The sequence below is a fragment of the Stegodyphus dumicola genome, chromosome 2 (genome assembly GCF_044657685.1).
Source record: "Stegodyphus dumicola isolate Sdum_Otavi_A_Nest chromosome 2, ASM4465768v1".
Classification (NCBI taxonomy): Eukaryota; Metazoa; Arthropoda; class Arachnida; order Araneae; family Eresidae; genus Stegodyphus; species Stegodyphus dumicola.
Genome location: NC_140769.1, coordinates 226,964,099 through 226,982,044, shown reverse-complemented (window position 1 = coordinate 226,982,044; position 17,946 = coordinate 226,964,099).

The window sequence follows — 17,946 nt, the reverse complement described above, 5'->3', positions numbered from 1 at the left end:
GTTGCTATTGACAGACTTACCAATTCTATTAACCCTGCAATTGCCAGTGTCACTCGTAAACTAACGGCCAATCACGGTGTGGATAGACTACCCACTCTTATTCGAGAGCAAATCAGAGCGCGGAATAAGCTCCTCAAAATCTTGAATAAGACTTTGAGCCCAACTCACAAGAAGAGCTAAAACAAATCGCTTTATACAGCGACTTTCGGCTAACTTTTTCCAAAAGATTCCTTCGATCGGAAACCCCGTACTCCACAGCCTCCCTGTTTATCATCCGGGAATTGCATCGTCAAAAAATAGATCCAGAGCTATTCTGGAGAGCGCATATAATGTGCTTCATTGTCCCAAGAGGCGTTGCTATGGAGACGAGGCGCCTCGAAGGTTTCAATACACTCGTTCGCTTCCCCCTCCATCGCCTTAGTGAATTCGCTGATCTTTCAGCTTCCCTCAGGATCACTCTCTCTTTGTCCCGTAATCGAGCAATTTTACTTCTTTCAACCGTAAGCGGTTGTTATCAGGCTCTAAGCACATCTTTGTTCCCTTCTTAAAAGGGTTCTACTGCAAGGATTACTTAATTTAAATTCAATCTCTTTAAGAGAACTTAATGCTTTTTCATTAGTTATCATAACAATTAAAGTTAATGCAATCTTATTATACTTATAAAAGTTTCTCCTCAGAGGCATTGCTGGCCATGTCTCTTTAATTCAAACTCGCCTAGCGAGTTCGCGCTTTTTCCCTCCCCCAGACCCGAAGCACTTGCGACATGAAGTTTTTCGCGAGTGTTTCCGCTTTCGTGTTGTTAACACCACATAACCATTGATCAGGGAAACATAGATGCTTTTCAAAATTCATGATGTAACCCCTCCAAACTGATTCTGGCCCTTATTCCACATCAAAATTAATAAATAAAGTCATTCAGTGTTTTTTACCTTTTTTTCACTGTGGAAGGCAGTTACTGTTTTTGTTAAATTAACATTTTGGCACTAAATTTACCTCTTTGCGGAACCCTCTTTTTGGCGATAAAGATAATTCTTTGACGATGTAGGGATAAAGGCTGCATGCCTAAGAGCCCCGTAATAGAACCCTTCCTTGGTCCAAGAAAGAGCTAAATAAGCTAAATCGAGTTATTAAAGAGAATATTTACAAATTCAGACAAGAGAAATGGGAGGACAAAATACTCAGTTAGAACGAACCTAACGGGGACCTTTGGGTCCTTCGTTAAGGAGCCTCAAAAATAGTTCCACTACGAATAAGCCTATTTACAGCAACAATTGTATTGCATTGGCCAACGAAGACAAGGCGAAAATTCTCGCTGATCATCTTGAACAGCAAATCAAATGACTTACACTGTGACTATAGCTTCATTTATGACGCTCGCTACTTTGTAAAAGACTGGATAAATGCGCCTAGTGTCAGAAAGAGGACTGAGTTCACCAACCCAGCAGAAGTACAGGATATTATCAAGACTCTCAAGAAAAGAAAAGCGCCTGGGCATGACATTATCTCGAATATGGCCATTAAGAATCTTCCCCGCAATATTATCACTCATTTTATAAGCATCATCAACTTAAGTTTAGAAAATTCTTACTTCCCGCGTGCTTGTAAGCTTGCCAAGATCATTCTACTACCAAAACCAGGAAAAGAGATAACCAGACCGGACGGCTACCGCCCAGTTAGCTTGCTCTCGGGCCTCGGAAAATTTTTGAGAAAATTATCTATGCTCGCTTGCAACCCTACTTTAACAGACTACATTTGGAACAATTTGGTTTCAGAAAAGGCTTATCCACAACCAAACAATTAGTTAGACTCACCGAGTTTATTGGCAGCGCCTTACATAACAAAGAAAGTGTCGCCTTACTCATGCTGAACGTGGCGAAAGCCTTCGACCGCGTCTGGCATGAGGGGCTCATTTATAATGGTTCATGCAGTATTAAGTCCACAACTCGCACTATTTTACTTCTCCATTTGCTTCACTGGCCTTGTTATTGTCGGCCACACCCCTTTCCATCCCCTTAGTTCTCCCTTGGGATACCACGGTTATGCAGCATTCACATTATGTGCCATACAGGCAAAATTCCTGTTATTGAGCCGGACACGTTGCGCTCCCGCGCAATATCTCGGCATAAAATGCTCGGATCGGATCTAGCTCATTCTGAGCTACGACTTCATCAGAGAAGGACTACAGCAGTTTTCACTGCCTACGGACATAACCTACTAACAGTTTAATAGAATGCTATGCCATTTTTAGTTTAACATCCTGATCCCTGCTTTGCTTATCTTCAAGTTATACCTTTTACTTACTTATGCCTGAATTATTTTATGCCATCCAATATCGACGCATTTGCTTTATGCCATGCCGGGACAGACAGATTGTTAAAAGTTTATGCTTCTCAAATGCTTATTATGTTTTAGATTTACTGCCATGCTTATGCTAACAACATGTTTATCGCTGCCATGCTTATCTGAAGAATGAATGCACTCTGTTATGCTTATCCAGAAGACTGAAATCATTCATTATGCCTTCACTGCGCTCTACTTCACAGGACTATGCGCTTTTTTGCTTAAGTAAAAGTATGCTTTTGCATTTTCTTAATAATCACCTCCGAGTGTTAATGCTGTACAGCATCATCTCTTCTTACTGCCGCAATTGGCCATGAGCAACAGTTTGACCTAAAAGTGGTCGATGCTTGTCGCGATCTAAGTTCAAAGTTCAAACTTAAAGAAGAGTAAAAACATATGATTTCGGGTTTTTTTTTAATACATTTAGACCCCCAGCGGCCTAGCAGCAAGAATGCAAGAGCTCGTAATTCGACCCAACTTTAAATCCCAGCAAAATGGCTGGTTACATGGGAGTTTTCGTAGTTTCCCTGTAGTGATATGAGCCAGCTTTCGTTGAAAATTCGGCCAACCAGCAACAGAGCCGTACAGTCGCTGAACACTGCTAGTTCGACTTCGGTTCGATTGCAATTGAAAGAATTGACTGCATGGCCTTTTTTGTGATTTTCCCTCACGTTTAACGTGGATACGATGCAGTATTCTTTAGAAAGTTCTCCACGAAGACATCCCTTCCATTAGGCAGATGGTCGTCGAGTGCCATGACCAAATAAATCAAACCAAACATTCCAAAAGTCCTCCGCGAAGGCTACCTCTGGCAAATAACCCTCTAGTAATTTGCTATAATCTAAATTAGGTAAAGCTGTTAGCTCACTCATACACATAAATTAATAAATTCTCCAATGGACTGTATGCAATGTCTTTATTTAAAGTCACATATTTTTATTAATGCACATTCAACTTATAATGAACTATACTGATGATACTCAAATGAACTATACTGATCTCTCTTTAATTTAAAATTTAGGTTAATTCGAACATAGGTACAAACATCTTATTTAAAAAGCTATATTAGTCATTTATATAACTTCATTTATTTGAACTGTTTGAGAATTCGGATTAAATCAAAACATTAGGATTTTTTACTTCTCTGTGCGTTATGTTATGTTTATCCTATATAACAGTCATGGCCAAACTGGCGGGTCTTTGGTCCCTTAACTGCGCCGCGCGAGGGGCTTGCAACCTTTTGAGCCCTTCGGTCCGACACACTAGAACGAATCAGTTTTCTTTTTTTTAAATATATTTTAAATAATATGACACGTATTTGAACATAGACTGTATAAATACATACAGAATGCATACAATATTTTAAATGATTCCAAACTAATCATTGCTAATCATCTTAGTGACAAAAAATGGCAGATAATTTGGTTTCTGTCAATTATTCGCATGAGCATAATGCATTAGAGCAAACAACGGCTAAAAAACACGAAAAAAAAAAATGACAAAAATCATTTCTCTCTCTTTTTTTTTTTAGTACAATTTCCCAACAGTTGACAATTTCCCAACAGTTGTTCTGAGTAATGCCCTTACTTCCCAATAGTTACGATCTAGTGTCTCAGAAAATTTCTCTTACTTATAGATTATTACTCCTATTCAGTTCTCAGATAGATTTGTAGCCTATACAGAAATCTTTTTGAGGAAGAGAAAATGCCGTACAAGAGATCAAAAGAATTGTTCAGAACATAAAGTTAAATATTTAAAAAAATTAATTACAACATAAAATATAGTGCGCTAAAAGAACGAAACTTACATTGTTTGGTTAAATCTTTTCATGTTTTTGTTATCTCTACTATATTAAAATCGAAACATGATTTAATGAAATACGAATAGTTAAAAGTAATTGACTAGTAATTATGCAAAATATGATATACTTCTCAGTTATAAAATAGTCTAATAATTAACAATTGATGAAATTAGTAATTTTATTTTAAAGACGCCTTATTTTAAAAACCTTAGGGAGAACAGTACTGGGTATAACGACTTCTTAACTTTATACAAGTGCAAGGCCGGCGCCCAAATCTGTGCAACCGGTATGGCCGCACCGGGAAGCGGTAATTGGGGAGGGCAAAATGTTTAGATTTTAGGCAAGCAATGGACAGCAGAATTTAGACATCGCAGAGATTGCACCGAACAGCAAAATCTCTGGCGTTGACCCTGTACAAGTGACAGCAGTTTTAATGACATTAAAAGCCATGGACTTAGAAATGGTATTCATTCTATCTCTTTCCTAAAGTCAAATTTGCTGGCAGCTTAACATTTGGTTTTTATTTGCTCTTAATTTCTATTTCACATTTTACCAACAGTGTGTATAGAAAGACACCGTTGGTAAAATGAATTGCCGATTTAAGGAATTTCGAGACATCCAATTTAAATTGTCCCATAAAATTCCCATAGTAAAATTCTCAGCGTCATCCGTAAAAGAAGATGCCTCGTAGAGAATTTAAGGCCTCTGGAAATGGAAAAAAATCAGGTGCGTCGTCTTAAGAGTTTATAGGTATTTGACGACATTTTAAGAAGCCATTTAATTCTTTTATGCACTTTTGAATACAAAAATTGTTTATAAATTCAATGGTCAAAAGTTGTTTATAAGCGAAAGCTGGATTTGATGATTATTATATTAGAAATGTAAGAGTGGAAGAAATTCTATTAATTCCTCGCGTCTTTTGCGCCAGATTTTTGCATTTTTTTTATTAATCATTAGTTCACAAAATTGTCATATTTTTGGACATAATTCGATGATATGGGAAAGGGGCAGCCCAGACAAAGCACTTCAAAGAAATTCCTTAGAAAATCTTTGGCCCAGATACCATCAGTGTCCCTTTCCTTTGGCTATTATTATGCAGTGAAATTAAATTCTGTGAAAATGTGTTTCATTTTGTGCATTAGATGGCGACACCAGTTTAGACAAAGTTTTAGCTCGTATTTGTAACGGAATTAAAGCACCAAATTTTTTATGCTTATTATATTTTTTATGCTCAAATATAAATTTTTCTGTGAACTTTTAGATATCATACTACACCCAGACAGGAAGTCTGTAGTACTCGGCGGCTATACGATGAATTAATTATTCAGTTTGGAAGTTTGAAGTAGTGTAATAGAAATTCGAATTTTATTAGTATTGAATAAAATATTATTAAATTTTACATTACAAAATTTAATAATATTTTATTAAATTTTACATAGATGGTAATTTAATTCCCAGTAAAAAAATATACACACCAATTTATACATATAAAATTTTATATTTATTATTAATGCATGATATCTGAATAAACAATGCAAAATGTTCACCTTGTCTATACATAAGTATGTAATTTTACTATATTTATCTATTAACAGTGAACTCATTTTAATTCAGTAATAAAAATTAAATTTATCATTTGTAAATTTAGTAATATATTTAATTCTGTAAATAATCAGAAATAAAATGTTATGCTTTTTCTGATGCCATCTATCTAGAAGAATTAGACACACAAAATCATTTAAAAACAGAGATGCCAGTGAGTGAAAGAGAAACTAAAAATAATTCTATTATGCTAAAAACTTAGTATGCAAAAAATAATGCCTTGAATTGTATACCTGGAGAAAACAAACAGAGGACTTTTTTAATGAACAGTATAAACTAAAGCTTTTCTTTAGCTAGCTACTTTGAAAGGTTTTTGATGAGAAAATCAGGCACTCAAAGATTGTTGTTCTACCTGCCAGCATTGTTCATCTGACATCTGAGATAAATTAAAATCAAATCAAATAAAAAATTTCTAAAATGGTACAAGAATACTAAGGTATGTGCATTTTATATTTAACATCATAGAGAAAATTGACTACATAAACAGAATTAAAGATTAAAAATAAAAAAAAAAAAAAAAAAAAGATAGGGGCAGAGAAAGGGGAAGGAAATTGACAAATAAGTACATATAGGGTGGCCCAGAAGTCACTTTACATTTTGAAAATTAAATAACTTTTTCTTAAATGACTGTATTTAATTAATTCTTTTTTATTTTTTGCTTATTCACATGTCCATTCAAATGGAAATGAGCTACATCTCCCATGATCAACTTGTGAATAAACTCATTGTCATTTCTTGCAGTTCTCTGAAACCTGACAGCATAATTTACTCGTTTCTGAAAGTCTGCTGGTTTTAAAGACTGCACTAATTGAACCTTGAAAACGCGTCACTAAGTTCCTTATTGCAGGCCTACTAGGGGGATGTCAAACATTAAAATGGCGCATATCTTTGTGTTGCAATAATTGACCGTCCATTTTCAAAGTAAAATTCAATTATCTTCACTCGTTTCTCCATGTGTAACGTGTATACGAGCCAGTTTCCCTTAGAAAGTCCTCCACGAAGGCATCCTTCACCTTACGCAGATAGCCCTAGTGTGCTTTGCCCTAATTAAATAAACCAAATATAATAAGTTTAAAAAATATGCCTGAAAAACTTCCCATGGTGCTTAGCCATGTGTCATGAGCAAGAAATGATTTAAAATATATTAATTTCCTTTACACTATAGAACTTTCTGTTTTAATTAAGGTTCAGGTCAAAGTACAGATTCTACACATTAGTCATTTTATTTATTCAGCATGTAACTCTATCATTTGAGAGTATTAAATAAATAGTCTTATATGATTTTTCTCTAAACATCACATTTCTTGCATGGAGTCGCTTCTGTATGATGCCACTATCCTGAATGTCATTGAAAAATTTTTGGGATACCCTTTTGCAAGGTGTCTCTGCATGTTTTTCTCCTCCAGTTAGTTCCAAGCAGCTGGAAACTGCCCTAATGGAGGAATGGCTATCATCTAATGAAAGAACGGGCAGCAACTGGAAAGTTTGTGTAAAATTGCACATTTTATTATTGTTTTGCTTGTTTGATTTAGCTTTAAATATCAGTTTGTTAATAACATAAGTATGATCATATAATTTATAAAAATCAAATATTGTTTTCCTCTTTGTACATAATGCTTATTTTCTTTTATGTATATTTGCTATGCAATTAGGTGTTAATCAAAGCTGTATTATTCTCTTTTTATCGATTTCATCACAACATGCTGAACTTTTGGAAGCTAAGGTACCTACCATTGATTTATTATTTGATCAGGATTAAATATATAAACATCAAAATCCTCAACACAGAAGTTAAATTATTGTTGCAAAATTGCAAGTGGCTGAGTGGTGAGATAGCTTCTCTGCACAGCAAGTCGAAAACGAAGCGACTCTGACAGAGTAAAGAAAGATGTCTGCAAGCTGAGCAACATGGGTCTATGGTGGGCTTAGGATTACCAGAAAGTGACAGGGAAGGCAGGGCAAAGAATATGTATTGCTAAGAAGGAAAATTTCTCCGCCACAAGAGTACTCAATACAGCTGCACAAGTGCGAAATATCTGTCACCAAAGAAAAAAAAAGCTTGAAGCCAGCATTGAGGTTCAAAGGTCATATTTATCAACAGTTTTTAAAACAAATATTGGTTTTAAATTTCTTTAAACTGTAAAGGAAAAGAAAATGTTTTTTTATGCAAGTAAATAAATTAATGGGTTAGTTATTTTGAGCCAAAGAAAAAGAAAATTTGAGTTTAAGTTATCAAAAACGTCAGAGAAAAAAACGTTTTGTGAAAGAATATGTTTCTTCTTAACATGTGCTACTCAATTTCCTGTACACATCATGGAGGGGGAAATTCTCACTGTCAGGTTCCACTGCCAAATCCCTTGTCAAATTTTCCCTCCACTTTCCAGTGGCATTTTAGCAAACTGGTTTACATTATATCTACAGAACCTTTCCTTCTTTGCATAGACATTCTTTGGGCAGGGTTGGCACATTTGGTGTGAAATAGTCTATTTGGCAATATGTCATGAATGGAGCAAGAACATTCTAGAACACATTATTAGTGGTTTTCTCGGGAATACTCTTGAAAGCAGGTTCTTCTCGGGAATACTCTTGAAAGCTATATATACCCTGCCTGTACAGGGAGAAAGTAGTGTCTTAAGTTCAGGTAGCTTGAGAGTGATCAACCAAGTCAGGAGCTGTATTTTAGTGCAGCTCTTGAAGCTGTCTTCACTGTTATAGCTTGAAGGCTGTGTTTCTGATTGTTTCAGCATATTTGTCATAGTTTATCAATGAGTGTAAACGTGTCTTTGGAACTGAGCTGTGTAATAGTGCTTACTGGCAAATAAATTGTGTTTTGATTCTTCAAGTGTTATCATCAATTACTCCAAGTCCATGAACCTAGAACCAAGCAACAATATTAAATATATGCATTATGATATAGTATACAATCCAAGCATCCTAATGTGTACAATTTATCAATTACATATATTTCTATAAATGATAAAATGCAACTGTTGGCTGATTTTTGTGATAAAACATTAAAGGATATTTTTCTGGAAAGGATGCTTTTATGGAGATCATTTTATGAAAAATTGGCTTGCATTTACGTTACATGTAAAAAAATAACAAAAAATACATACACACAGCCAACCAATACTAATGTTCAATGATTCATTAACCTGACCACTGGTTTACAGCAGTAGCCTTTGATTATATAATATATAGATATTGAATTATTCTATATTCATAAAAAATTATGTACCGTGCACATAACACTAAGGACAAAAATCATTTTTATTAACACCAATTCACAAATTACAGATCGTTCCTGACTTACAAGTGTTTTCCAGTGGTCCCATCCTAAGTTGATTATGGTGTAAGTCAGGGTCTCAATAAAAATACCTTGATATCTTTTTATAGTATTTTTACAGATTAGACTGCTGTTTAACATGAAAAGTGTTTTAAGAATGTAGAAACTTATGTGACATTTATGAACAATTTATTTAAATGCATTCAAAGAAACAACATAAACATTTGTTTTATAACATGTATGCTTCTTTTAAATTACTTTACATGAAAAAAAAAAAAAAAAAAAAACATATAGAGAGTGTTTTAAAAAATATTAGGTAAGTAATTATTATTCATCTGCATGAGCCATTGCAAAATACAACTACAATTATTGTTCAGTTACATACATTTTGAATCAGAATAGCTAAATGTTTTCAGTACCTGGCAGTACCTGACAGCTTGAAGATATGACCTTTTTTTTTTTTTTTTTTTTCCTCTTGCACTGTACTCAGTTTAAGTTATAAATTTATTTGGCAATGATTTGTTGTTAATACAGAATATGTCATAATTAATATAGGTATAATACCAGACTACTTTCTCAATTTAGAGAAGGCATTTGACCATGCTCGGCACGGTGGCCTCATTATGAAACTGAAGGAAAATAATCTGCCTTTCAATTTCATTAAGCATATTTCCTCATAGCTAAAAAATGTACTTTTGTGTAGGAGACAGCTTATCAAACCTGAAATGGAATAAAGCAAGAATGACCCAAGGTTTTGGAGTGCTTTTTAATCTGTACATTAATGATCTGCTAAATGATAAAATTGTGAAGTATGCAGATGATACAGTGATTCTTACCAAATCATTAAATCATCAAATTGGCAATCAACATTGTCCCACATTGGTCTAACCAGCAAAGAATTAAAAGATATACCCTGCCAAAAGCAGTGAAATATGACATAAAAAAGTGAAATGCCACTTGTATGTCTATTTATCTACTTATTGGTTATAATATAAATTCAGCTGCAGTGTAAAAATAAATCTAACTCTCATCAGGCCAGTATTTACATATACAAATCTGGCTTTGGCCAGAGTCAACAAGAAAAAAAAAAAAAAAGAAAAAAAAAAAGTTGCTGTCTACGTATAAAATAAAGCACAGTACTAAAAGACACCATGGCATGTACATAACCAGCAGATTCATAAAGGGCTGAATATAATTCCAATAAACAATTTTCTAACTTCGCATATTTTCTTAAAGAAAATGTTGAATTCTTATATGTATACCAACACTCTAAATATATTTGCACGATCTCACCACTCAGCATGTGGTAAAATGACCAAGGAACACACACCGCAATTCAATGTGGTAATCATTAAACACAGTTTTATGGAAACGACTCTCTAAGGAAGAAACTGTCTATCTCATAAATACCTCACTTGTAAATATATATATGATCGTATTTTCTTTTCATCATCAGTGTTCAGATTTTAGTTTTTGTAAATATTTCTCTGCGCATAATTCAAACTCTCAAGTGTTTATGATCTAATGTAAATTGGTGCTCCATGAAAAGCATATTTTCATTGGGCTTGGAACATTTCATGTCTATCCACTAACTGGTTAACTCCACAACTGTGAGTTAATGAATATGTGATAAGCCCACCAAATCACAAAGTTCCATGAAAGCACAGTATATCAAGGCCCGTAATCAGCAAGTACTGTTTACATTTCATAGTACTTAATATTTCGTCAAAAATAAACTAAAATAGTTATGTATACTAAAAATACGAATTTGCTAGCAAGTTTGTCCTAGGAACAGAAAAGAAAATTCAAAATCCTGCTCCAGAGGACATTCCAGCTGGCAACTTTTTGAAATGCTATATGACTGGAAATTACGGTCCAGTTGTCAAGAGAAGCAAAATTGCGCCAAATCTGGTAACCTATTGGCTTAAATACGAATCAATGCTTTCCGATCTTTTATTGCTCATTTACTGCTTATTACAATTTCTTAAATTTCATGATCAAACACTCTACTCCATTTTACTACTGTCTTAAAAATGATATATGATATTATGAAGACTTTTAATACTGTTGATCCTATAAAATACATAGTTATTAACTTTCAAATACTTTAGGTAAAGTACAGAATCGCACACTTATTTGTTTGGCGTTTGCAAGAGTAAGAAGAATCGGTTTCGGTCAATTATCTTTGACTTTTTAAGTGAAAATAGGTCCATGTGTACATGGATAAAGTCAAGGGAGTGCGCAATGTCATTTTTGTGCAATTCTAAGATGTTTCTTCAAGTAAAAAATCGGTCAATGTGTAATTCTTAAAAACGCGCCAAGCAGTGGGTGATTCTTCGCTTTCTTCGTTGTTTTTCTTGAAGTCCTGTTTTATATATTTTTGCATGTTTACAGAATTAATACAAAGTTGTAACCGGCGATATGATGAGTTAGCGATTTTCTAAAACACACGAAAACAATCGATTTGGCAACTTGGCAATTTTTTTAAAACTCACCAATCTGGACCGTAATATCTCGCTTTACCATATTGCTGTTGTGAAAAGACATGTGAAGATGAGTACAAGTTTAACAATTTAAAAATACTGTAATCCTAAAAACAAATCATATGGACCATGGCAGACAAAATAAGAAAGGCACTGCAAAAGCATATAGCTAGACATGGCCAGAATCTCATAAAAAATAGCACACATTAGCTTCCTGGCAAAACATATTTTGGCTCAACTTCGATGTTAATGTTTCTGGTTAAGTAGAAGCAACATTAAAACTGGTTTGCAGTAAATGCTGTTGAATGAACAAATAACTGAAATATTTGCTGATATTAAGAAAAATATTAACTTGTTCAGCTAGACATTTAGCACCAATGCTCATCCAATAACAATAACAAAATTATAAATTTGTTCACAGAATGTAATAAGAAATCTGTGTAAATAAGCACGTAAGCAACAACAACAAAAAAAGGGCACATAAATATCACTGCCACACCATCCAATTACGTTTGAATAAGAAAATAGAGTTATGTGCACAGCATTGAGAGATTACCTTTTAAGTACACCATATTCATTTCTTACCCTGAATCGAGCGGAACCATGTAATTATTTAATTTGCAACTACATTCTGAAATTTAATAATACACACAAATTATATACATTTAATTCACATTTTGTACTGAAATTAAATAATTACAAATATAGTTTTTACTAACCTATACATGCAGAAATTCCGGGAAAAAAGATCGCATTCACCAGTTTGCTTTAAAAAAATGAATTAACATAAATAATTACAATTGAAAACCTATTCATTTAAGCAATTAATGGATTATAAATTTTAATTTTACCTTACAATCAAGAATGAGAATAGCCGCTTCACACCCACACCACGCTGCATACAGGCAAGAGAACATTAACTGGGCTTAATAACAAAACCACATCACAGCAAAAGTCACTGCTTCTTGCTGCAATTTTTAATTTCGCTACAAATAACAGAATAATACTAGAATTGCTTACAATAAATTTACACAGAATGTTAGGATTTTGGTATTAATATTACACGCTCTAGCTCGGCTGAATTTAATATGTTAATGTTTCTGGCTAAGCATGTTCAACTAGATGCATTATTAAAGCTGATTTCCAATAACGTTCTGGAAAGTTCAGCGCAGATAACCAAAATATTTGCTCAGCCAGAGATTTAACATTACTATTATTACGATATCAAAGAGAACATGAAAAAATGAGTGGATTTGTTCAAAAGAACACAGAAATACAAGAATATATTACATTTCGCAGTATTTAATAAGAAAGGTGGGTGAATAAGTACATAAACGACACGAATTTTTTTTCCTTTTAACTGCACACACAAACCGATAAACTATATACAATTCATAAATAATTTCGTATTCAAAGTTAATTAAATATTTACAAAATCAAAAATTATTCTTACCCTATACATTCAGCAGAAAACGAATTATGCCTATAATTGCGGTCTGTGCAAGAAAAAAAAAATAATATTGATTAAAATTAATCAAAAAGAAAATTAGATTAAAAAAAGTCTATTTATTTAAGTGGAAAAAGCATTAGAATTTTAATTTATTTGAATTTCAACTTAAAATTGGAAACAATAGATATCACTCGTATACTCACCACCACACCATCCGACCACGTTCGAGAACAAAATGGCGCTCGATTCGCATGCCACATTGAAGCACGCATGTTCATGCGCAGATGGTCTGTGCGCAACCAGTCGTACGTTTAGCATTTTTACCATGTTTGAGCTAGCCGTCCGACGTCGTACGGGTAGACACTTCCGTTTGGAAATACGCGTTCGTTCTGGACAAGTCTGAGAGTCCGAAAGAGGCTGCCTGTCTGGATAACTTTAAGAAGAGGATTCTAGGTTTATGAACGGATCTTCAAGTTCCACCCCAGGGATGTTGCAGTAAATCAACCGTTTCTTAAAGGGTAATTTTTTCTCTTCCTCCTCCTCCTCCTCATCATCATCATCTTCGAACGTGCTCACTGGATTTCTTTCCGTATACCTGCCAATCTCTTTTCGGACCATGACTGTTTTTTTCATCTCATCTTATCATTTAAAGAATGGATGGGAGAAATAGGTTGTTTGTAATCTTGAAATGAAATCGGGCTTTGGAAAGGAACCTCCTTTTACAATAGTTTCCAAAGAATCCACGGGCACCGATCGACGAGAAACAGGCTCTTCTGTGTCGTGATCATGAGATAACGCGTCTTCGGAGGGACGGCATAGTTTTGAAAGGTCTTCGAATATATTTGGTTAAAATGTGGCTTAGCCCACTGCTTGGCGATTGTTTTTCAGTGGGCAATAAACGCGCCAACATGGCTAACCCGATGTTTTGAAGCTGTGTTGTTATTCTGTTGCCACTAAATGTTATCGCCCTGTGTTATATTTAAAGAAATTAAATATTGAAAAATCTGCATAAATGTTTCTCGCATTGTGATAAAACAACGGTACCTACAGCTATCAAATTTTGAATAACATACGTTTCCAACCTAATATGGGCATCTGGAAGCCCAAACTTGGATTTTTTTTTATTATCTGATTGATATTTTGTAAAACTTGAACGAAATTTTTATTAGCAAACTCAAAGATTTCAAAGCGAGCAACTGCAACACAGTACGGAAAAAAAAAAAAAAAAAAAAAAAAACATTTTTACGTGCAGAGCGCAAAACTGTGTATCAGAAATTCTAAAGATATGCTTATTTTAAAATTATTCTGCGATATTGCTGTTGAACTGAATTTTATGGTTTAAGTGTAAAGAACATTATATGATAAAGAAATGTAACACACAAAACGTTAAAAACAACGCCCGTAATGTAAAATCTAAAAGCTTTCATTATTTTTATTTTATTTATTTTTTTCTTTTTTTACTTGTTAATTCTGTTGCGGTTTGAATGTTCTTATGTGGTTTCTTTTTTTAATCGAGTGTTTTTGCCCCCTGTGGGTTTTAGCCATTTTTCTGCATATATTACAGAAACGGCGTATAAACGTTTGTAAATTTATTTAAAGATGAGGGGGAATCCAAAAGGGTTTCCCCCTGAAATAAATTCATATATAAAACCCCTCAAAAAGACTTTACATTTTTCTTGAAAAGGGTAAGTGAAAAAATTTTTCTTGTATGGTTCGTTTTAAAGTTGCTTATTTTAATATTTTGTATTTCTTTTTGGCTCAATCCTAGAAGATTGGAAAAGCTAACGTTGTGCTGCAATTCTCTGATGTTTTTTTTAATGAAAATAGATCGATATGTACATGGGCAAAGCCAATGCAGTGCGCAATGCCGACGTTGTGCAATTCTGGGATTTTTTTAAGTGAAAATAGATGATGTGCACATGGGCAAAGCCAATGTGGTGCGCAATGCCGAGGTTGTGCGCGATGCCGAATTTGTGCAATTCTGGGATATTTTTTAAGTGAAAATAGATCGATGTGCACATGGGCAAAGCCAATGTGGTGCGCAATGCCGAGTTTGTGCAATTCTGGGATGTTTTTTTAAGTGAAAATAGATCGATGTGCACATGGGCAAAGCCAATGTGGTGCGCAATGCCGAGGTTGTGCGCGATGCCGAGTTTGTGAAATTCTGGAATATTTTTTAAGTGAAAATAGATCGATGTGCACATGGGCAAAGCCAATGTGGTGCGCGATGCTGAGTTTGTGCAATTCTGGGATGTTTTTTTAAGTGAAAATAGATCGATGTGCACATGGGCAAAGCCAATGTGGTGCGCAATGCCCAGGTTGTGCAATTCTGGGATGTTTTTTAAGTGAAAATAGATCGATGTGTACATGGGAAAAGCCAATGTAGCTAATGTTTCAAATTGTGGCCAAGAAATATTATAGCCCTGTGTTATATTTAAAGGAATTAAACGATTAAAAATCTTCATAAATGTATGTATGTTTCCCTCATTTTGATAAAACAACGGTACCTAGAAACATCAAATTTAGAATAACGTCATCCTCCTGCGAATATGGGCATCCGGAAGCCCAAATTTGAAATTCGGTATTTGTTTTATTATCGTTTTCATATTTTGTAAAATTTTAACGAATTTTTAATTAACATGCTCAGGAATTTCAAAGCAAGCAATGACAATGCTCTACAGATAAAAACATTTTTATCTCCAGCGCGCGAGACTGTGTATCGGAAAATCTAAAGATATGCTTATTTTAAAATTATTTTGTGATATTGCTGTTGAACTGAATTTTACGGTTTAAGTGCGAAGAACATGATATTTAATTAATAAAGCTAACAGGCAAAGTGTTAAGAAAATGCACCTTTGGGGCGTAATGTAAAATCTTAAATTTCAGATTTTATTTTGTTTTTTAATTTCATTATATTTGTTGTCTTTTTTTTTTTTAATTTCCTATCGTTGACAATACTACCTATCGTAGCTTTAGATATCGAAAAGCCATGGCTTTCACAGCGCTTTTTAATAACTAGATACAAATAAATTTCTTCGGAGAGAGCACAAATGTCCGAAGACAAATTGTCAATTAGCAGACGATAATTTATGCTTTCAAAACTATACTTGCAGCTAAAAAGAATTTCCAAGCAGACGATTTCTTTTGGAATTTTTACTTCGTAATTTGAGCAGTTAATTCATTTGCCGTTTGAATGTTCTTATGTGGTAGTTATCAATCGAGTGGTTTTATCTGTGTGTTTTTGCTATTTTTCTGCATATATTTCGTTAAATAAACAATTGCTATGGATTTATCTGTGATGCTGAGAGTGGTGAGTGAATGTACATGTAAATTTATTATTTTATTGGAAATGCAAGGGAAACGTGCCGTCATTGTCAAAAAGACTTTTTATTTTCCTGAAAAGGTTAAGTAAAAATATTTTTTCTTTTTAAAATTGCTTATTTTTAATATTTTCTTTCATTGTGAGAAATTAGATTTTTTAAATTTATTAATGTGTAGAATTCTAATACGAAAGTATTGAACGTGGTTTAGGAATTTAAGAAACATGGAAATGAAAGCTGTGTATGATGTTGATATTCAATAATAAATATTTTATCTTTTTTATTAATATAAAGCTTAAAAATTTTTAGAAAATAATGAAGATTGTTTACTTACTAGTATGTAAGAGATAGTGTCGTTACGTAGCAATAAGGTAATTTTGTAAAGATGATAAAGTTCAAATGTTCCGCAATATGAAATTAAAATTTAAAAAAAATCTGTTTTTATTTGTATAAATACTAAAGCTTAAACATTTTCACCCTGTATGAGAGACTGCGACGTTGTTTACAGTTTTAATAACTGTTACAATTCACTTTTCGTATTTAATAGTTTGAAATACATTGTGACGTCACAATCTTAGTCCCACCCATTTATGAACGTCACATAGCTCAGCCTTCGCAACTTTGTTTATACAACGTTTACTGGCGATTTTCAAAAAATCGCCGCTACTGAAAATCGCCATTTCATTATCTTTAGCAGTGGGCTAAAGCACATTTTCACCAATATATTTCTTACATGTTCTCCTATCGGTCGCTTTGAAACTTCTTTCCTGGATATCAGAGAACGATTATTCGTAGTAGACGAGGGAAGAGGCTGTGGTCTGATAGATATTGTTGCGTGCGTACGGGTTCGTTGCGAAATGAATGCACAAGTCCGATGAAAAATGAACAAAATTTATTATTATTACAAAAAAAATTTCCTCAGATATTCTTTCAGTATTCCAATATCTCACAGTAGTTATCTTAAACGTTCAACACAAGTTAATTCAAAACAGCTAAAGAAAGCTAATCCGCGAATTCATTACAATCAACAAGAGCATTTTTCTAAACAAACTCTTAAAACAATAACAAGCTAACTAAAAATAACTGACTAACCGAACTGAGAGGTTTTCCTCCTTTTTATAAGATTTTTAAATCGCGCGCGCGAACTTTCTGGAACTTTCTCGAAATTAAAAAGAAATATTAATTAAATGCTAAATGCACGCGCTCTTGTATTTTCAATTTTCAGGCTTAGCTTTCCTTTAATATTCATCACGCGCTGCACTGCGCGGGAAATAAAACCATTTAATTTATAATTCAACTAACATTAGCTATTTAAATATGAAATCCGGGACACTGCCCTCTTCCCAAGGACTGCATGTCCCGGGCAGTACAATCCCTGGACAGAAAGCCAAACTTATAGCTGAGGCATAAACATTACATTACAATATCAGACAACATAAACAATAAATGCAATAACTAAAACAAATCAAATGCTATCAAATACTAAACACAAAACAAATACTAAATACAAATCAAATACTAAATGCAAATTAAATACTAAATACATATTTAGAAAGAAAAAGGACCATGGACTTACACTGTTTACAATTATTTACATTACGTACTGTGGCCATAGTAATGAGCTAACCTGTCGTAATGAACGACTTTAGGTTTAGAGTTCGAAG